The sequence below is a fragment of the Schistocerca piceifrons genome, chromosome 3 (assembly GCF_021461385.2).
Source record: "Schistocerca piceifrons isolate TAMUIC-IGC-003096 chromosome 3, iqSchPice1.1, whole genome shotgun sequence".
NCBI classification, from domain to species: Eukaryota; Metazoa; Arthropoda; class Insecta; order Orthoptera; family Acrididae; genus Schistocerca; species Schistocerca piceifrons.
Window position 1 is genome coordinate 904,828,224 of NC_060140.1, and position 16,342 is coordinate 904,844,565.

Below are 16,342 nucleotides of genomic sequence, written 5' to 3' on the forward strand. Positions count from 1 at the left end.
CCTAACTAACCTAAGGACATCACACACATCCATGCCCGAAGCAGCCGTAGCGGTCGCGCGGTTCCAGACTGAAGAGCCTAGAACCGCTCGGTCACCTCAGCCAGCAGTAGGTAGCAGTCATCCACTGCAGTATTAGCCCTTGGGCAGCCTGAGCGAGGCATGTCATCGGCAGTTCCTGTCTCTCTGTATCTCCTCCATGTCTGAACAACATTGCTTTGGTTCACTCCAAGACGCCTGGACACTTCCCTTAATGAGAGCCCTTCCTGGCCCAAACTAACAATGCGGACGCCATCGAACCGCGGTATTGACCGTCTAGGCATGGCTGAACTACAGATAACACGAGCCGGGTACCTCCTTCCTGGTGGAATGACTGGAACTGTTCGGCTGTCGGACCCGCTTCTCATGCATGGTTGTTTACATCTTTGGGTGGGTTTAGTGACATCTCTGAACAGTCAAAGGGACTGTGTCTGTGATAAAATATCCACAGTCAACGTTTATCTTCAGGAGTCCTGGGAACCAGGGTGATGCGAAACTTTTTTTGACGTGTGTACTTTTTTGCATATAGTTTTGTGTATCCCAAGTTTGATTACAGCACACTACAAGACTGCTGTCTTCGGCAGGCAGTAAGTGCATTTTATACAGAACTTCGTTCTCATTGCTGCAGTATTTCTGCATTCCATTAAAAATCTTTATCCACCATTATACTTTTTGAATCAAAAACTAAGTGAATGGAGAAGACAAAGAATGGAGGTGCTGAGCAAGAATAATTAATTTTGTCATGTAGATAACTTCGTATTTATCTAGCTGTTGAATACTCTCCTGTGTCATAGTATCGAAGTACATGTCTATGCACTACCTTTTTCTCAAAATCGTCAAATTCCGTAATTTTCTTCTTCATTTATGTTCCTTTCTAGGAGAATATAACACGTGACTACTTTTATGTTACTGCAGTGTTAATACAGAATATAGTCGATTCGGAAATACCACAAGGTCTTGCTATTTTATGAACTTGTGCAAAATTTATGTTATTCTTGCCTTCTTCACTGTTGGCCAGATCAGTAAAAAATCTTCAGTACATTCGATATGACAGTTACCTTGTCGCACTTTACACACACTGACCTATGTAGGCCCTTGCTCTTGCATTATGCTCACTACGAAACACATGTCAGTGTACCATTCCACGAAAGACTGAAACCACATTTGAACACATACATCGCACAGAAACGCTGAACATGCAGCGGGCGCTGACCCACAGCTAATAGTATATATGTGACGGTACAGCTATGAAGCACAGAAACCACAGCACATAGCTTCCGCAGACTGCAGGTACAGGTGTGACCAAGAGGTGTCTGTTTCGTGGTGGTCTCTCAAATGAGATCAGCATACTCGCCAAGGTGGCACAGTAATGTGATAAACATGGAGATGTCAACGGAAATGTCGTGACTGTGGAGAATGCACTCGATTTTAGTGAATCCCATAGCTGGTTGTTTCAGCCGGACAATTGGCAGCTTGGGTTGGAAGTCAAAATTCTGGTATGCATACGGTGCCACAGTTGAACGAAGGCAATGACTGAGAGCTCATGTGTAGTGGCTGTGACATGGAAGGAAATCCCAGGTAAAAACTCATGTATGGCCCCACTGAGTAAGTTTCTTCTGCAAGACACTTGGGCAAGTTAATTTAAGGAACTTCCTGCAAGTACTTGCAGAAGTGTTTGCATTAGAGCTTCGTGGTGAGATAGGGAAGGGAATGGTCACAGAGTCGTAGTTAAAAACCAGAGCAGCCACTGCCAACGTTGTTGAATTATTATTACGAAGAAAAATGGTTAAGACAACAAAAAATTGAGAAAGGAATAAAATGTGTGTGTGTGAAGAAATGGATACAGAAGCATAGATACTTAAGTTATCAAAAAACACTATTTAATGAAAAAAATCAGAGGACTTCACCCGAATTAAAAACGTTCTTAGAATTTCGTATGCAAGTTTCGAAAATCTCTTGTCTATTGTACAATAAAATAAACAGAAAGGGAAGACAAAAATGCTGCAAGTTATATCGCCAAGACATCGCCTTTTAATTACTCTTCGATTTTACAAACAACATGTATTACTTTTATTACAAATATAACACATTCGAAAGATACCAAAATGTTGCGATCTATATCACCCAGAGATCGCCTTTTACTTACTCCTCGGTTTTTGCAAACAGTACCGGTATTTATTGCTTTTATTACGAATGTAATTTCATTCGAAAACAATATATAAAAATGGTGAAAGATATACCACCAAGGAGCGCCTTTTAATTGCTCTTCGATTGATACAAACAAAACTTATTAAAATATTTATGTTTACACTAAAATTTAAAGGCGTCTCCACCGCCATTCTACTTCCCCTTCTCGTGAAACAAATTAATCGGTTAATTCCTTTCGCACTTTGTTGGCTAACGGTGGCCAAATATTTAAGTTTAATAGTTCCAATGGTACATTTGATTCTGTCCATCTGTCTTTGTGCCATTCTCCTTTTCGCCACTGACATTTCTTATGGGCATTCAACACACGAAACTTCTGCAAGTTTGAGAAAACCTTCCAGCCACTTGGGGAGTTCGGTAAGTACAGGGTTATTACAAATGATTGAAGCGATTTCACAGCTCTACAATAACTTTATTATTTGAGATATTTTCACAATGCTTTGCACACACATACAAAAACTCAAAAAGTTTTTTTAGGCATTCACAAATGTTCAATATGTGCCCATTTAGTGATTCGGCAGACATCAAGCTGATAATCAAATTCCTCCCACACTCGGTGCAGCATGTCCCCATCAATGAGTTCAAAAGCATCATTGATGCGAGCTCGCAGTTCTGGCACGTTTCTTGGTAGAGGAGGTTTAAACACTGAATCTTTCACATAATCCCACAGAAAGAAATCACATGGGGTTAAGTCGGGAGAGCGTGGAGGCCATGACATGAGTTGCTGATCATGACCTCCACCACGACCAATCCATCGGTTTTCCAATCTCCTGTTTAAGAAATGCCGAACATCATGATGGAAGTGCCGTGGAGCACCATCCTGTTGAAAGATGAAGTCGGCGCTGTCGGTCTCCAGTTGTGGCATGAGCCAATTTTCCAGCATGTCCAGATACACGTGTCCTGTAACGTTTTTTTCGCAGAAGAAAAAGGGGCCGTAAACTTTAAACCGTGAGATTGCACAAAACACGTTAACTTTTGGTGAATTGCGAATTTGCTGCACGAATGCTTGAGGATTCTCTACCACCCAGATTCGCACATTGTGTCTGTTCACTTCACCATTAAGAAAAAATGTTGCTTCATCACTGAAAACAAGTTTTGCACTGAACGCATCCTCTTCCATGAGCTGTTGCAACCGCGCCGAAAATTCAAAGCGTTTGACTTTGTCATCGGGCGTCTGGGCTTGTAGCAATTGTAAACGGTAAGGCTTCTGCTTTACCCTTTTCTGTAAGATTTTCCAAACCGTCGGCTGTGGTACGTTTAGCTCCCTGCTTGCTTTATTCGTCGACTTCCGCAGGCTACGCGTGAATCTTGCCCGCACTCGTTCAACCGTTTCTTCGTTCACTGCAGGCCGACCCGTTGATTTCCCCTTACATAGGCATCCAGATGCTTTAAACTGCGCATACCATCGCCGAATGGAGTTAGCAGTTGGTGGATCTTTGTTGAACTTCGTCCTGAAGTGTCGCTGCACTGTTATGACTGACTGATGTGAGTGCATTTCAAGCACGACATACGCTTTCTCGGCTCCTGTCGCCATTTTGTCTCACTGCGCTCTCGAGCGGTCTGGCGGCAGAAACCTGAAATGCGGCTTCAGCCAAACAAAACTTTATGAGTTTTTCTACGTATCTGTAGTGTGTCGTGACCATATGTCAATGAATGGAGTTACAGTGAATTTATGAAATCACTTCAATCATTTGTAATAGCCCTGTACTTGCTGCAAGATGCTAGGACAAACGGGCCAAGAATTCGGCTGGCGGTGTGTGCCCTGGCACAAGCGTTATGGCGTTTAAGATGTCGGCACACAGACCGTGCTGTCGAACGTTAACGTTGAGCGTGCCGAGTTCAACGTCGTTGCTGAACGCTCAGAAATGATGGTACGTGGGCCCCAACGTGGTATATGCGATCGCAACGCACTCCACTGGCAGTTGCGGGATGTTTCTAGTTTCCATTGTACATATGCTAGTCACGTTGTTCTATATGTAACATACAAAAATGAAAACTTCAATATCCATGTACATGTTTTAAGAGGAAAAGGAAAGTACCATGTCCAATCAGTAAGGACACAGGCTTATAAAAGTCCCATTACAAACAGTGTGATACAAATTTACAATAGTTCTCCACATAAGACAAATATTATTTCATCATTCCCACATTTTTGTAAAACTCCAAGATCATTCTTACTTGATCACTATTCCTACCCAGTAGCAGAATCTTTCCATTATATGAATTACGAAACGTAAAAGAAAATGGAGCAAAATAGCTTTATACAAGTAGCGCAAGTTGTCCTGTAGAATAAGCCAATCAAACAAATTCACTCCACAAGGAAGGTGAACTTGTATTTACATAACATCAAATATTATAGTATATACTTATATTAAACTAATAATAAAGCATCAGAACCTATTTAAAACGCGAATCTTAGAAAAAAAATTGAACGTGATGAGACCCGAACTATCACGCCTTTTGGCAATAATCAGTAACACTAGTCACTACACTAAACCTAAAACACATGGTAATGAGCCAATAATAGCGTGTTGCCACTTGCTAAAAGCTTTAATTGTAGCTATGTTACTAAATAAAATTTAATTATAACAAATTGTACCAAGGACAATGTGTTTTTGGTGAATCCTCAGTGTGTCGCTGCCTTCAAAGATGCCTCATAATACGCAAGTTACAATAATTCTTTTGCCACGAATATGGCGTTTCTCATTATTTCAATGCAACCAATCACACAGCTAACAATGGGTTTTCGAGTGATTCTCAATTTGCTGGTGCTTAGAAACGGCATGTTTACGTATAGGCTTGAACTGAATGCCAATATGGCGGCTCACAACTCTTTGCTGAAGGGAGATGGAGGGCATGTGACGTTGGTGGCGTTGTGCCATCTGATTGGTCAGCGCTCAGACGCAAGCTCAGAATATCTGACATGCTAGATATTGCTCTGCACGTTCGGAAGGTTCCCGTACGTGCTATTCCACGCCATGACGTCAGAAACTCGGCACGCTCAACGTTCGGATGCACGGTCTGTGTGCCGACGGCTTTAGCACAGCTGGCAAGTTCGCCGCACTGCCAAGCTCTGCTGTCTGATAGTGAGAAGGGGGCATCTGGAGCCGCGCCGCAATGCAATCGCACTTTGTATGACGTGGCTTTGTATTCCACATTCCTCAACAACACAGATAAAAAAACAAATTTTCAGTATTATTTAATTATTTTTGCGGCGCTGAAGAAATAATTTTTATCTGGTACAAACTGCCAACGTGTGGACAGCCAGGGACAATTCCACAGATTTTCTACAGATTGACTACAGACTGTACAGACTGACTACCAGTCTTGGTTCTATGTGTAAATGGTGAAATGAATGTTATTTCATACTGACCACTATGCATAAAACTGTTTATTTACTGTGAAGTGATAGTATCCTCAGAGTTTTATGTTTAGTAGAAATCGTCATTTATTTAGCTTCATAACGGAAAAAATGATTTTCACACACGTTTGTTGGATTTTGCTTATGAGACTGCATAATTTATATTGAGAATTCTCAATTCTCGTTCCTCTCTTCTGTCATTCCCATTTATTTTTTAGGGCTTGTGACGATAGATCGCTAGCTGTCTCTTTTTGCACAAACAGCTACTGGATCAGTGATCATTTTCCATACCGCAAACAAATATTGAAGTGTAAACATGGCAGACTGAACTGAAGAGAGTTGTGCTGACCGGAAAATGCCACACCGCAATACGCAATTAAATGTCGCCTTGTTCCGGTTCTTCCGAGGAGGACCGAATAAAGCTGAGCCTTGGCCCACACACTCTACATACGTGAAGTCTGGCAAGCTGTTACCAGCCCTATGCTAGGAAGTGTTTCCACTAATGTGCGGAAGCTACTTCTGCAAGTTGATGAAACTTGTAGAAGTTGACTTGCTGGGAGTGTTTCAACGTCAAAGAACTTGCAGAAGAAGCGCCTGCAAGAGACTCAGGGAAGTTTACTTGTTAGTGGATACAAGCCTATATACCAGAGTTATAATGCCGAACTGAGAAATGCAAACAAATTTTAGAACACAGAACAGACAGAGAAGTGAGATTCATTCACTGGTTGAGTAATAAGAATGCATAATAGTAATTGGACTTTTTAAGAAAAAGTTATTCATATTAGCATCACACGTATGAGAGAGAGTTTGGCTTTACAAACTAAAAGTATTTATCTGTGTATAGTAATGTCCCATAAATACTTTCACCATTCAACACTATACTCAAGTCCAATTATCTCATTATCATGAAGTCTCATGCCTCTGCATTCGTTGCTACTCAAATCATCTACCTGCTGTAGCAACTGAATAATGTATTACTATGTAGTAATTGTGACTCCAGACAATTTATTACTTTCCTTGTACTGTTAACCATTAATTGTACGAAGTCAACCTATGGTGTCCATTTCAGCACTAATTGTAGGACAACTTGACAAAAATGAAGACATAATTCTGCAGCACTTTTGGCAGTTTCAAAATAATGTTTTCGCATGATTATTCCAGAGGCTTCCTCCATGAACTATCTCCATCAGTGCTTACTGTGAACTTTCACAACGAAATCTTTTTAAAAAAAGCGAGATGTTTCTTGTCTTTGGGAATAAACATAATTGTTCACATCATTGGTTTACATACTGTCCTTACTCACTTATCAATCCTATTGTCTCTCTACAATACATTTATTTGCCTTTACAGTAATATTTGTTTGTTTCCACAACACATAAAACTCTGTAGGTGCTATCAGTTCATAGTTCATAAACATGGTTTTATGCATAACGGTCAGTATGAAATACACTCCTGGAAATGGAAAAAAGAACACATTGACACCGGTGTGTCAGACCCACCATACTTGCTGCGGACACTGCGAGAGGGCTGTACAAGCAATGATCACACGCACGGCACAGCGGACACACCAGGAACCGCGGTGTTGGCCGTCGAATGGCGCTAGCTGCGCAGCATTTGTGCACCGCCGCCGTCAGTGTCAGCCAGTTTGCCGTGGCATACGGAGCTCCATCGCAGTCTTTAACACTGGTAGCATGCCGCGACAGCGTGGACGTGAACCGTATGTGCAGTTGACGGACTTTGAGCGAGGGCGTATAGTGGGCATGCGGGAGGCCGGGTGGACGTACCGCCGAATTGCTCAACACGTGGGGCGTGAGGTCTCCACGGTACATCGATGTTGTCGCCAGTGGTCGGCGGAAGGTGCACGTGCCCATCGACCTGGGACCGGACCGCAGCGACGCACGGATGCACGCCAAGACCGTAGGATCCTACGCAGTGCCGTAGGGGACCGCACCGCCACTTCCCAGCAAATTAGGGACACTGTTGCTCCTGGGGTATCGGCGAGGACCATTCGCAACCGTCTCCATAAAGCTGGGCTACGGTCCCGCACACCGTTAGGCCGTCTTCCGCTCACGCCCCAACATCGTGCAGCCCGCCTCCAGTGGTGTCGCGACAGGCGTGAATGGAGGGACGAATGGAGACGTGTCGTCTTCAGCGATGAGAGTCGCTTCTGCCTTGGTGCCAATGATGGTCGTATGCGTGTTTTGCGCCGTGCAGGTGAGCGCCACAATCAGGACTGCATACGACCGAGGCACACAGGGCCAACACCCGGCATCATGGTGTGGGGAGCGATCTCCTACACTGGCCGTACACCACTGGTGATCGTCGAGGGGACACTGAATAGTGCACGGTACATCCAAACCGTCATCGAACCCATCGTTCTACCATTCCTAGACCGGCAAGAGAACTTGCTGTTCCAACAGGACAATGCACGTCCGCATGTATCCCGTGCCACCCAACGTGCTCTAGAAGGTGTAAGTCAACTACCCTGGCCAGCAAGATCTCTGGATCTGTCCCCCATTGAGCATGTTTGGGACTGGATGAAGCGTCGTCTCAGGCGGTCTGCACGTCCAGCACGAACGCTGGTCCAACTGAGGCGCCAGGTGGAAATGGCATGGCAAGCCGTTCCACAGGACTACATCCAGCATCTCTACGATCGTCTCCATGGGAGAATAGCAGCCTGCATTGCTGCGAAAGGTGGATATACACTGTACTAGTGTCGACATTGTGCATGCTCTGTTGCCTGTGTCTATGTGCCTGTGGTTCTGTCAGTGTGATCATGTGATGTATCTGACCCCAGGAATGTGTCAATAAAGTTTCCCCTTCCTGGGACAATGAATTCACGGTGTTCTTATTTCAATTTCCAGGAGTGTAACATTCATTTCACCATTTTCACATAGAACCAAGACTGGTAGTCACTCAGCTACAGCAGTTGCCTATAGATGGTGCTGGCTCACAAGAGCTCATGACCATGGTGCTTCCTAGCTCAGTTACGTTGACATGATTGTCTATACACGGTGTGAGCATACTCTGTGTTTGTCAATTGGTCGGTTTTCGAATATCAATGTTGGGAGGCACAAGAGCTCATGACCCTGGTGCTTCCTAGCTCAGTTACGTTGACATGATCGTCTATACATGGTGTGAGCATACTCTGTGTTCGAAATTGGTCGGTTTTCGAATATCAATGCTGGGAGGCAGTCCAACAGCTAACACAAAGAGTATGAATCGGCATGAAATTTAGTAATGAGAGATAATTACTATAGTGGCCGGCACCAAAGTAGAGTCCTCAAGGTCACGGCCGCTGCCTGCCGCCAGCAGGGGCTGTCATTCGCCCGCCTCTCGGCTTTGTTGCCATGAAGGTACCATTAGCTGTGCGGTAGGTCAGAGCCGCCGAAAGCTCAGTGTTACCATGCTATATTGAGTGTTCACATCTGATCTCATTGTCTTACTATCTTTAGAAAGGTGCTTTGACGTGTGTTCGGCGGTGAACAACAATGCAGGAGCAACGGCCTACTTTTAGTACTCCTCCGGTCGGTGTGCCTAAAGAGCGGAAAGACATTCGTAAACAATCGAAAATTATCATATCGAATGTACTCAAGGTTTTTACTGATCTGGGCGACAATGAAGAAGTGAGGAATAACTCAAATTTTGCGCAAATTCATAAATTTACTGCTAAAGGCAGGTGGTAGAGGATATAGGTTCCTTGTGCAAGGGATTCACAAAGCAGGATCATGTGATGATAATGGGTGGAGTGGGAAACAGTATTGATAGAGATCAGGGCTACAGCATTGAGTGTGACCTGGTGAAAATAGCCTCGGCAACGACCCTGCTTTCGTGCGGCATTATCAGCCCCAGTTGAACCACTCTGTCAGGAGGGTAAATATGGAGTTGGATCAGTTGCATAGGGCAGCCACTCTGTCAGACATTGGATTGGTTCCCGTTGAGGCTATTGATAGGGGGGATTTCACAAGGCATGGCCTACATCTCAATAGGAAAGGGAAGGGTAAACTGACAGGGTTGTTAGCGAAATCCATAAGGGGGGACACTAGACTCATGGATGTACCTCTTTTTTAGACTAATATCAATGTCCAATGAGAAGTTCAGGCAGGCAGGTGCTAAAGAGGTCCAAAACTCACAAAATTCTCACAATAGGAAAGTAAATAATAATGTTACCACATTTAACCAAAGTAGTGGTGGATTAAAGAAAAAAGTAGATTCTCACAAAAGTAAAGTAAAAAATAATGTAACCATTTTCACCAGAATATTCCGGGATTGAAGAATAAAGTAGATGAGCTCCTGGTTTGTTTAGATGACATTGAATCTGATAATGTAATAGATATACTATGCCTGTCTGAGCATCACATTGTGTCTGACATAGAAAAGTATATATCAGTGGTTATAAACTAGCTGTACATATGAGTTGAGAGAATAAGGTGGGAGGAGGAGTTGCCATATATGTCAAAAGTTATCACTGTGTAGAAAGCTTAGATACAAAGAAGTTTTGTCTAGAGCCACATATAGAAGCATGTGCCTGTCAACTTAAACTGAAGGAGGGCTCTTTTATAATTGTAACAGTTATAGGCCCCCTTCAGGAAACTTTCATTTATTCCTGGAAAACTTGGATGCCTTGATGTGCTATCTGTCAGATAGGGAAAAGCAAATTATGCATCAAAAGTCTGACAGATAGCCATATAGCATTTAAAAGGAAATTAAAAGAATTTCTTAATGGCAACTCCTTCTACTCATTAGATGAATTTTTGGATATAGTAAGTGGGTAATTTCCCAACGCCCACAAAAAAAATTAAAAATATTGAGTGTCATGTAATATTTTGTCTAATTTAATATCTTGTATAGACACCTTTTATTAACCTGACACGTTCCACATCATTACGAAGTGTCGTATTCATGATCTATGGAACAAGTACTAACCTAATCTAATCTAAAGCGTGTGGTGCCTCCAAGTCAACTGTAGGCCGTATTAGCAAATTCGTGTCATTGGCGGAATCTGCAGACATGAATGAGTGTTTCGATTCTCCAAGAAACGGATACAAACGTGAACGGAAATCAACCGACTTTGACGATTTTAACAAAGAGCTCGTGTGTAGAACTGTAATTGGGTATTAAGACAGAGGAGAGTATCCAATGTCTAAAAAAATGCGGGCTGACCTCCGTGAAAAAATTAATTACTCGGGCTCGCAGACCACCGTTCTTCGTCTTCTCCGCTCACTTGGTTTCCAATTCAAGAAGCGCAATGATTGACGGAAATTCTTAACTTAACGCAGAGACACTGTAGCAGCAAGAGCGAAGTTTTGCGTACAACGCACTTCTTGCATGCTGAAGACACCAGGACTGTAATGTACTTGGATGAAACTTAGGTTTCACAGAACCACACCGATAAGTATACATGGCACGACTCCAAAGGAAACAGCGGTTTAAAAGTGCCTACTGGTAGAGGTGGCCGATTAATCATCGCCCACGCTGGTTCATTAACGACAGGCTTCATACCAGAGTTCAAACTTGTTTTTCGTGGTGGGAAAGGTTCTTGCCAATCCGATTACCATTCAGAAATGAATGGAGAAGTTGTTAAGAATTGGTTTATTCGATTGTTGTCTGCGCTGGAAGAAGGATCAATTATCGTGATGGATAACCCCAGCTACGACTCCATTCAGGTAGAAAAGCTCCTACGTTTAAATTAGCGCAAGGCAGATGTTATGGAATGGTTAAAGAGAAAGAATGTTTCATTTTTAGTCGATGAAACGAAGGCTGAACTCCTGTCTAAGGAAGAAATCGTAGGTGCCAAAAAGACTTACGAATCAGATCAATTGGCAAACGAAATGGGACACCAAGTGGTACTTCTACCACTGTATCACTGCCAGTATAATCCCATTGAATTGATATTGGCCCAAGTAAAGCGAGAAGTAGCGAAAATAAATACTATTTTCAAACTTACTGATGTCGAGAAGCTAACACACGAAGCTCTTGACAATGTTACTCAACAGGACTGGGAGAGGTGCGTAAAAGGCGCAGAAGCATTGCGAGAAACTGATTTCTTGAACCAGGGCTTAAGAGACGCCGTAGTGAAATCTGTGATGATACACCTGGCTGAAACAAGCGACAGTGAATCTGAAGACACGGAGACCGAAGGTCCTTCAGTTTAGGTAAGTGCGGTCTGTGTAAAAAGCTGCCTTGATTTAAATGTTTGTCATTTCATTTCATTTATACAGGACATACTGCGATTGTTTTTTCCCTTACAGTAGACGTCTGATAAATTTATCACAAGTGTTGGCGATTAGCTTACTCGACAGTAACTGTCAATTAAATTAAGACTGTCAATTCTGCATTAATTAACAACAGTTTTTCCTAAAAACCTGAATCGAAAGTCTTTACATTCAGATATAATCTTACTGAATTCAGTTTACTTCTACATTCGAAATTTAACTCCTTTTTTTCATAGAAGGATTTACTCGCTGTTTCGTAGTAAGGGTAATTCGAAATTTAGCTCCTTTTTTTCATAGAAGGATTTGCTGGTTGTTCGTAGTAAGGGTAATGCAGTTCAGAAAATGACAGAACGTTGTGGTGCTTCTGTATCGAATATATATATAAACAGTGCAGCAACATGAGACCAGTCCCAGCGCCTTTCCTGATCCTCCGAGAACAGCGTAGAAATCTATGATATTTGATGACTTACAAAAAGCCAGAACATAGAATTGTATCACTTTAGTATGACAGAGGATAGTATCCGATAGCTAGAGAAATACAGAGTTATGTCCGTGATAAAACTGATTGTTCTGGCCAGTCATTTTAATGCACTGTCTTCTCTGCCCACTTGTTTTTTGGTTCAACAACTGTAATGACAGACGAAATTTGTAACGCAAGACAGGGACATTGCAGTAGTAAGAACGAGGTTTTTGTGTACCAAGCACATATTGCGTGCTGAGAATAATAGGCTTACAGCAAATTTAGATAAAACTTGGATTTCACAAAACCTTTCGAACAAATATTTTGCTCCACTTCAGTGAAAATATTGGCTTCAAACTAACTACAATTGCTTTTGCGCGGCGCATATTGGCGTTTTGAGTGACGTGTACGATACAATCAGTAATGATATCTGGAACGTTACCATAATTAATTTTGTAGTTTTCTTAAACACTTTCTCGCGGGAAGTTCCTTTGCAGTCCTACACAACGAAAATTCATCAGCGACTACATTTCTCGCTAACCAGTCGGCACAGTTCCACACCTCTTATAATATTTCATTTTTTGTGTCAGAATACTTTTATGTTTCCGAAATAAAAGACGCAGCATATGCATCTGTAAACTTTGAGGATGTTCATTTTTTTCAGTCCAATTACATTAGTGATTCTGTTACTAACGCAGGTTGAGGTAAAAAATTGTTTTCCTCCAAAATTTCTTGTAACGGTTAGTTTTCATCTTTTTCCTAGCAGCTAGTGAGAATTTTCTTTTAGAAAGTACTCCATCATATTCTAGACTAAAAATAGATTGCACAGTATTTTTTTTTTGAATTTTTACGAACATTTGTAACGAAGAAAAGAAAAGAAAACTGGAAATGCTGTAAGACGATGAGATGACCTTGAAGCCCTAATTTCGTGCTGGTCACTATATTTGCAGTACTGGAATTAAAGCATAGATTCTTGTTGAAACTAAATTGGCACCATGAACAATCTTCCTCATAGCGTAAGAAAAATACAATGCAACGTACAAATACTGAAGTCACAAAAATGAATAATGTATACAGGATAATTTTTCTCACTCTGTCCATGGAGATTTTTAGAATGTTTGATTTTGCCGAGAGCTTGGAGCTTAACAAAAATTCAATTGTTCGATTGTTACACATATACGTTTCATGGAAGTCACTAGTAGCTTATACTGATATTGTCACATCGAAGAAGGTGTAATTAGATGAATGACGAACACTAGTTCGCTTAACGACGGTTTATTCAGCACATGCACATAGAAGAGCTGTACTGTAGACTGACACATCTCATTTCATACGAAATTGTTGTTTTGTGACAAATTACATATTCTGGTCTTAATTTCGCAGATTCTGGGGTGATCCGGACAGTTTGAGGTTTGTTGATAATGTGTGTTGTAATTACCCATCGATAAATTGAGTTTGGGGTTTGTTGACAATGCGTGTTGTAATTACCTATCGATAAATTATGACTGCAACGAATGTGATTCACTATTTTAAATATGCCAACTACGCCAATGAAATAAAATTTATGCTACATTTAAACTCATACTTCGTTTATACGTCCACTGGAAACGAACAACAATGACTAACGGATTTGTAATAACATTTATTTCCTCTTAAACAATATTTTTATTCGTGTCTTACATCTTGTGAGAAGATAAGTGAACTATAAATTATTGTTTCTTTTGTATTTAATAAGACGACGCAGAGCGAAAATCGTACCGATTTCGTTGTAACATTAATGTACATCTCTTGTCATGTAATGCTATGATCTTTGGTTGGTGTTTGTGTTCGGTAGTGTTCGAAAGCAGAACTCGACAATATTTTTTGTTTACATTGGCGACGGCAAGTGAAATTTTGATTTCGTCTATCCGAAAGTCTGCTGTTGACATAATGTATGCCTCTCCTCGTCATAAACGATCGTGTAATTTTCTTGAGAGGCACAGAACTTACGATCAATTGGAAACAACTTCAAAAACGCATATGGAAAGGTAAGATTAATTTAATATGCAATTGATAATTATACTTATTACTACATATCAAAATGATGAGACATGCTATGTGGCATTTATTTGTTGATAATTATGCGCAGTTGCTTGTAGTTATGCCTTAGGGCACAGTTAATTGTGTTTAATTGTTTTGTAACCAGTAAACAACCTCTTGTTTTTTCATCTGGAGAAATTACGGTGTAGGTTTGTAGCATTATTATGCTATAGATTATAGATACGAGGTCGTTGACAAGAGCGTGCCAGTTATAGCAAGAATGTCCACTTTGTGTTCGCTTCAAGATAGAAAGTGTCACTGTCGGTATCCCTTTCATTATATAGGCTACTATAACTGTCGTACTCTCCGCTCCAATACTACTTTCTTGACGAGATTAATGTTAAGAGTTGGTCACAAAGTACACAAATGTCCCATTGCAGTCTTCACATTAAACAGAAATATTAAGAAATACAGACCTTTTTGAAAACTGCCGCATTTTACTTTGTGAGAAGGCATTCATGATATTTTAAACTAACATTTTTACTCTCTCGTCTGACAAGTGTGCATTTGTTTTTATTTGGAAATGGAAATACGCATCTCCTCTACAGACTAAATTGTAAGATACCAGCATCCAGCAATTTTTCATATCATCACCATATTTTAATTATTCATATTGTTTTGTCCGCAAAATATGCAAGTGATATCGTTTTTTTTACTACATTGCTAATCATTAAAATTAGCTGATTACGAAACTGAGTTCAGTTCATAATTCGGATTGAAACTGTTTTTGAAGCTTTGAGATGTTTAGAAGGAATGTTGTGTGTAATATGATTATCTGAAGCTATAATGTTGCTGAATTGAAACGTGATTAAAGTGTGTTTATGAAAATGACAGCAACACTTGAATGAGCTGTCCAGACATGCTTCATGGTGGGAATCACAGTTTGAAATTGTTTGTGATGCTCTGTTATTTTGAAGCTCAACAGAGGTGTAAGTACAGATCTAGGATCTGTTGGTGAAAGTATAGTGCAGATAAGGGCTTTGACATAGTGTGCGGGGATCTGTCATAAGTGTCATTATTATTTGCAGTTCTTAGATAAGATCCATAATTTAATTTCTTCATTATTATGTTACACAGACACATACACATTTTTAACCTATAAATTCTAAAATGGAGCAGGAAATTAAAATGTCTTAATCCAGTCAGTGATAATATAGAGGAGGGAATACAACAGGGTAGGTATCATTGTCATGAACTATGGATTGCATCTCAAAAATAAGTGTAGGAGTATTTTAAAAATTATATATAAAAATGAGGTGTTTAAAGCAAATGACAAGCTGTAAACACAAAAGCTTATTGTTCAATACATATGATATTGAACAGAGAAACAAATAATGTTTACACAGACTAGGAATACTGCCTTAGGGAGGTACAGTGGCTGTCTTGTAAAGCTTTTAATTAGGCCTATATGTGTCAATATTATGCAAAGGATAGATTGCTACACACCATATAGTGAAGATGCTGAGTGGCACACGGGCACAACAAACAGGCTGCTAAGCATGTGAGCTTTCAACTGAAAGGCCTTCTTCTAAAGGAGACAGAAAACACACACACGCACAAGCCACTATCTCTGGGTGCTGAGTCCAGCCTCGGTACCAGGACAGTGGTTTAGATGAAATTTTTTGGCCGAAAGATCACTTGTTAAGCAGTCTTTTTGTTATGCCTGTTTGCGACTCAACATCTCTGCTATATGGTGAGTAGTAGTTATCCTTTTTATAATAATGTCATTATACCATCCTGTATTTTCCATTGTTTATTTTAACTGTGTATGATAACCTCAAATTAATCAAATGGTATCATTACCAATAACAATAAGATGAGATGATTTGAATGCAACAGTCTTACACTATAACTCCTGAACTATACAGGTTGAGAGAGACATATGTATGTTTAGAGTGTGAACATCCCCTTGGGCCTGTTCTGTTGAAGAATTAGTATATAAAACACTCAGATCATCTGAGAATGACTTGGTAATATGTTGAAACT

The 16,342-nt window shown here is 40.8% G+C and overlaps 1 protein-coding gene across 1 annotated transcript in view; it reads left to right on the forward strand.

Moving 5' to 3' along the window:
* The first annotated feature begins 14,102 nt into the window (after positions 1–14,102).
* Positions 14,103–16,342, forward strand: part of LOC124787964 (zinc finger protein 672-like) — a 158,722-nt gene continuing 156,482 nt past the window's right edge. The window contains exon 1 of the mRNA XM_047254971.1: positions 14,103–14,304. The gene's annotated coding sequence lies outside the window, so the exon portion shown is untranslated. The remainder of the gene's footprint in view (positions 14,305–16,342) is intronic.